The sequence below is a fragment of the Triticum urartu genome, chromosome 1A (assembly GCF_056163025.1).
Source record: "Triticum urartu cultivar PI428250 chromosome 1A, HENAU_Tu73, whole genome shotgun sequence".
NCBI classification, from domain to species: domain Eukaryota; kingdom Viridiplantae; phylum Streptophyta; class Magnoliopsida; order Poales; family Poaceae; genus Triticum; species Triticum urartu.
In genome coordinates, this window is record NC_141873.1 from 102,464,132 (window position 1) to 102,470,416 (window position 6,285).

A 6,285-nucleotide genomic window follows, 5' to 3' on the forward strand; every position below is an offset into this window, starting at 1 on the left:
TTCTTTCTCTCATTCCTCCCTCCCCTGCCTCCATTCTTTCGCTGCAGATCTGCCACGATCCAGATCCCTCTCCCCGATCCAGATCGACGACGACGGCCCCCCGTCGTCGCCTCTCTCTCCCACCCACCCCGATCCATCCCCTCCCCCGGCGGGATTCGCCGCTCCACTCTCTGCCCCGCACACCACTCGTCGTCCCCTCCTCTTTCTCCTAGATCCATACGCCGCCGCCGCCATCCTCTCCCCTTCCCTCACCTCCCCCCCGATGCCAACTGCGGCAGTCGTGCGTGTGCTACATGTGCAACTGACGGTCGTGCGTGCTGCTGGCGGACATGGAGGAGTCCGCGCAGCCCAAGCCCGCCGACCCCTCGGAACCGGAGCTCTCCTCGGACCCTCCCAAGGGCGCGGGGATGAACGCGGACGGCTGGCGTCCTCTTCGTGCAACATGCGGTGCTGGCGGCGGGGTCTGGCTAGCGATGTCGAGATCCGCAGGTGAATCGGCGACTGGTGAATCGACCCGTCCCCGCGGCGAGCCATGAGGTAACCCCGCCTGCCCGCCGTCAACATTCCCCGCCTCTCCATGCGATCGCTATTGGTTTCCCGCGAGCGACCGTCGGACGGGGGCCGACGCGGGCGCGCTCTGCCTGGATGTAGATCGTCCCGTCCCAGCCGTAGCTCGTGCTGGGACAACCAGCGCCTCCTAGAGATCCGCGAGGTCTCGCTTGAGCGGACGCCGATATGGATGGATGGATAGATAGATCTTGCACCTTTCTAGACTGAGCAAAATTCTGATGAATATAAACGGCTTTTTTTATGGTTTTGAGTGGCGGCCATTCACTTGTTTGGAGATTCGATTAATATCAGTCCCATCGTCTAGTTACCTGGGGTTTACATACGTGATTTTGTGACAGATCTCCACCTATATGCCTGCTATGGGTGCATCAGACACTGTTCCCGTGCTCTCTGTTACTTTTAAAAAGTTACCAAATTCTTATCTGGACTAGTAATCAGTTGGTTGTTTGCATCTATGAGGTGTAGAATCAACAACCCTTCTGATAAATAGATGTTGTTTATGTATACTCCTTTATGGTGGTAATTAACATTTGGAGTTTGGTACGTAGCAGTTCTTTGTCTACTTGTCTTGGATCTTACTGTTAAGACATTGCTGTTTTCTTGTCTGGAGTAATAGTAATCAGTTTGCTGTTTGCTGTTCGTGCAGTTATATTTCGTGTCTGGAGCGTGAATGGAACTGATGGGAGGTAGAGCCCTGTACGGATCCGCTGTCCCCGCACACACCATCAAGGTATCCCCTTCATACTGCCGCTCATCTTGGTCTTTTGTCGTTCATTTCCTAGATCTCGCATGCGAGGTGTTTGTTTGAGTGTACCGACGGCGTTTGATTTTCTGGAAAGGTTGAACCTACTGGAGGAGTTCGCGCAGTTTGATCATGAATTGCTTTCTTGCGATGGTCCCATGTCACTGATTGAATGCAGATGCACGCGCTGTCGGGAATTGCACTGTCATGGTAGTTAGTGTATGGGTGGATAAACCGTAGTGGGCTAGTACAAACCATCCTAATGTGGTCATCGCTGTTTTGGGTTCCAGTGCAGAGTCTGTTGAAATTGGACTATCATATCATTATAGATGCCCCAGTTCTTGTTCACAAGCTCATCCTAGAAGTGGGTACCACAAACTGTATGATAAGTTTCTGTATCTATGTATATTTATTTACTATTATAACATGGATATATATTCTGCTTTAATGTTAGTTGTAGCGTTAGCACATCCATATGTGTAAGAAAAGGGTTCGTGTATGTCTGCCTCTGGTTCAATTTTTTACATGGTTCCTTTGACGTCATTAGTCAAAATGGAGCAAGTTGTGTATGTGTATATATACACTATTACAGCAGCCAGATGCAATCCATTTTATTAAATGCGTTCTGGTTCGGATTTGTTCATGGCATGACTTTATTGTTCTGTTTTCTATGAATCTAGTCACTACTTCTGGAGGCAAATTATCCTTACTCATGCATATTGTGCTTTCCATCTACTTGAGGCAACTGCAGGATGGTAAAATTGTTGCTTTCTTTCTGCAGTCACGACCAAGAGACAGAGAAAGCATAGGTTGCTCGGGTGCATGCTAGAGGCTAGAGCTGCAGGAGGTTCAGTTACATGCTCTTAGTTTTTTTCCTTCAATGCTACGTTGTGGTAGCCATGCTGTATGTTTCTAGGTTTTCTAACTATATGCAAAACTTTCTGTAGGCTCGGCGGGAGCATCCTGCTGCTTGGCGGTGGACGACAAGGACTTCCTCGCACACGATTTGTCTTCTAAGATTTACGGCGCCAAGGTAATCTCAGTCTCTCCGTCCCTGGTTGTCTTGTGGGTACGGTTGCTGTAGATGGTGGTCTGTGTGGATCTTGTTATACTGAGGGTGTTATGCTGTTGGTGGCTTGAAAGAAGGGCAGAAATGCTTAGCAATCTATTTCTTGTAGTATTTACCTGTTTACATTATGAAATGTGTGGACAGTAGGTATGTTTTCTAGGTTATATGGTAATAATTGTACACCTTATCGTTGAGTTTGGTTTGTGTTTATAGAATGACAAGGTTGGTTAATTAAGCCCTGCCTGTATCTTTTAGAGTTTACTTCATTGGTAGCATATTCAGCTGTATTAATTAATATTGTACATGTTGGAGAATTTAGACGATGATAACAAACTGTAACCATGAATACTCAAATAGAAACTTGAACAACCATCTGGTTTAATTTGGTGATGTTCCTCCATGCTAAGAGCTAATCTGCTGCACTGTTATTCAACTTACATCGACAATTTTAATTTCGCTGAAATCATGTTTTCTTTTCTATGTTTATCTCCCTGGACGACCACTACTACCTCCGTGTTTTTTTATTCTAGCCTATATTGGTGTTTGGCGATCCTGTTCTAATTAATGTGTATAGTTCAAGCCCTTGTTTCTATCTAAATGTGTGCACAGAAGTTCTGTTACCTTCTGAAAAATTATTGGTGCATTTTTTTTGTTTCTCAAAAACAAAATAGCTTGCTCATTTAAGCCGTGGCATCCCTACTGTTAGCTTTCATATTGTATCTCTGCTTTCTTGTATGAGAGTATCTCATTTTAACTAGCTGGAGAACAAAAAGCATGGTACTAGCTCAGTTTGTGTTATTATTATAAATAACTATCATTTTCTTGAATGGTCTATTCATAATATATTTGCCCCAGTTTTTTGATTCTTCTCTACTGATTAATGTAACAGGGCGACCAGGAAGGCATGTTGCCGTTTTGTTTGTTCCCAGCCCGACTATGGTTGTCCAGCGAGTCCAGCATGTTGTTATTTGCCCCAGTTTTTCTGGTTCTTCTCTGTTGATTCATGTAACAGTGCGAATGAGGAACCATTTTGTTTGTTCCCAGCCCGACTATGGTTGTCCAGTGAGTCCGGCATGTTGTTCATCTGTCTATGGTCGTCCAGCTATTTTGGCATGTTGTTCATGACGCGAGCGGGTGCCTAGTTTGTGGTTGCTATGGAAGGAGCTTGTAGAGCTTCTAAAGTACTGTATTACACTTGTAGTCATTACTGTGATTTCCATTGTATTACATTATCTGGTTGCTCTTATTTGGAGTATCATGTGTGTTTTCTATCTCTGCCAATTTAAATAGTAGTTGAAATATAAAGACTGAGCCTGATAGATGGGACCCAGTTACCCGAACCTAACAAATGGGACCCAGTTACTAGAACCTGACAACAGGGACCCACCTGACTAGTTGACCCATTTAAAAAAAATAAAAATGAAACTCTTGAGATAAAAAGGCCATGGCCCAAAAATAAAAAGGCTGTAATGTTGGGCTTGGCCCATGAAGTCGATCAAAAATTAACAGAAAAAATAAATATTAAAAAGGCCGAATTAATGGGCTCGGCCCATGTAGAAAACTGAATTGGACCGGGCTGAATCTTGTGCCACATTAGCTTGCCACGCTGGATGCCTACATGGCCTGGGGAGGTTGCTAGTGACCAAAACAGAAGGTCATAGGATCAACGACCTTTTGTTAAAGGTCGCTATAGTCAATTCACGACGCCCAGCTTTTGACCTTATGTTTTTGGTCACAAAAAGGTCATAAATGGAAATTTGTGACCATTCAGTGACCAATAGTGGTGGTCATAAGTTGACATATTTCTTGTAGTGATGTTCATAGTGTGAATACCAAGAAGTGCAAGATTGATAATGATAGTCCCACATACTTGTGGCACTGCCACCTTGGTCACATTGGTGTCAAACGCATGAAGAAACTCCATGCAGATGGACTTTTGGAGTCTCTTGATTATGAATCATTTGACATGTGCGAACCATGCCTCATGGGCAAAATGACCAAGACTCCGTTCTCCGGAACAATGGAGCGAGCGACCAACTTATTGGAAATCATACATACTGATGTGTGCGGTCCAATGAGTGTTGAGGCTCGTGGAGGCTATCGTTATGTTCTCACCCTCACTGATGACTTGAGTAGATATGGGTATGTCTACTTAATGAAACACAAGTCTGAGACTTTTGAAAAATTCAAGGAATTTCAGAGTGAGGTTGAGAATCAACGTGACAGGAAAATAAAGTTCTTACGATCAGATCGTGGGGGAGAATATTTGAGTCACGAATTTGGCACACACTTAAGTAAATGTGGAATTGTTTCACAAATCACACCGCCTGGAACACCCCAGCGTAATGGTGTGTCCGAACGTTGCAATCGCACTCTATTGGATATGGTGGGATCTATGATGTCTCTTATCGACCTACCGCTATCATTTTGGGGTTATGCTTTAGAGACTGCCGCATTCACTTTAAATAGGGCTCCGTCGAAATCCGTTGAGACGACACCGTATGAATTATGGTTTGGGAAGAAACCTAAGCTGTCGTTTCTAAAAGTTTGGGGATGCGATGCTTATGTCAAGAAACTTCAACCTGAAAAGCTCGAACCCAAATCGGAAAAATGCGTCTTCATAGGATACCCTAAGGAAACTATTGGGTATACCTTCTACCTCAGATCCGAAGGCAAGATCTTTGTTGCCAAGAATGGATCCTTTCTAGAGAAAGAGTTTCTCTCGAAAGAAGTAAGTGGGAGGAAAGTAGAACTTGATGAAGTATTGTCCTCTCGAACCGGAGAGTAGCGCAGCTCAAGAGAATGTTTCTGTGGTGCCTGCACCGACTAGAGAGGAAGTTAATGATGATGATCATGAAACTTCAGATCAAGTTGCTACTGAACTTCGTAGGTCCACAAGGACACGTTCCGCACCAGAGTGGTACGGCAACCCTGTCCTGGAAATCATGTTGTTAGACAATGCTGAACCTTCGAACTATGAAGAAGGGATGGCGGGCCCGGATTACGACAAATGGCTTGAAGCCATGAAATATGAGATAGGATCCATGTATGAAAACGAAGTATCACTACAAAAAAAGACACATCCGTGACATTTTGGGCCGAACGATTTTTTTCTGTCATACATATGACACTTCTATGACGATAATTGTGACAAAACCCGGTATCATCATAGATGTGGTGGGCTCCTACTTCTATGACAAAAAATCATGACAGAAAATGGGCTTTTAGTCTTGGGCAGGCCGGAGACGCAGCTGCATGACATTCTTTGGGCCGTCCATGACGGAAAAAACCATGGTAGAAGCGAGGGCGAGGAAAATTTTGGGGAGTTCCCGGTTACGGTGGGAGGTCGGGGGCCGAGCGATTCGTGTTTCTCTCATACACGTACGCGCATGTGTGCGAGGCACTGGCTCTAACTGAACCCGAGCGATTGCACTGCAGGCTACGCGTTACTGAACCCGAGCGATCGATCGATGGCTGTTAATTGAACCCGATCGAGCGATTCCTTCGCTACTGCTGCTAACTGAAGCCGATCGATGCTGCCTCTGGATGAACAGTGAGCGTTGCGGGGGGGGGGGGGGGGGGGTTGGATGAATAGTTCCCGGTGGGGGTGGATGAACAGGACCCCATGGTGTTGCCTCTTGATGAACAGGACCCCGATCGATCGAGCTGGTTGGGGCTGGATGAACAGGACCCGTGGAGGCTGGATGAACAGGACCATCCCGTGGAGGGCAGGATGAACAGTAGCTCGTGGAGGGGTGGTTGAACAGGAGCCCGTGGAGAGGGCTGGTTGAACAGTAGCCGGTGGAGTAGCGCACGGTGGAGGCTGGATGAACAGGAGCCCGTGGATGAACAGTCGCAGGTGGAGTCTGGAGGAGGTCGATGGTGGATGAACAGTAGCTCGTGG

The 6,285-nt window shown here is 46.0% G+C and overlaps 1 long non-coding RNA gene across 1 annotated transcript; it reads left to right on the top strand.

Moving 5' to 3' along the window:
- Positions 1 to 1,246: 1,246 nt before the first annotated feature.
- Positions 1,247 to 3,575, top strand: LOC147990253 (uncharacterized). The gene is made up of 4 exons (XR_015604496.1): positions 1,247 to 1,300; positions 2,094 to 2,159; positions 2,260 to 2,345; positions 3,271 to 3,575. It is a non-coding gene; the product is annotated as an uncharacterized LOC147990253 (long non-coding RNA).
- Positions 3,576 to 6,285: the final 2,710 nt, after the last annotated feature.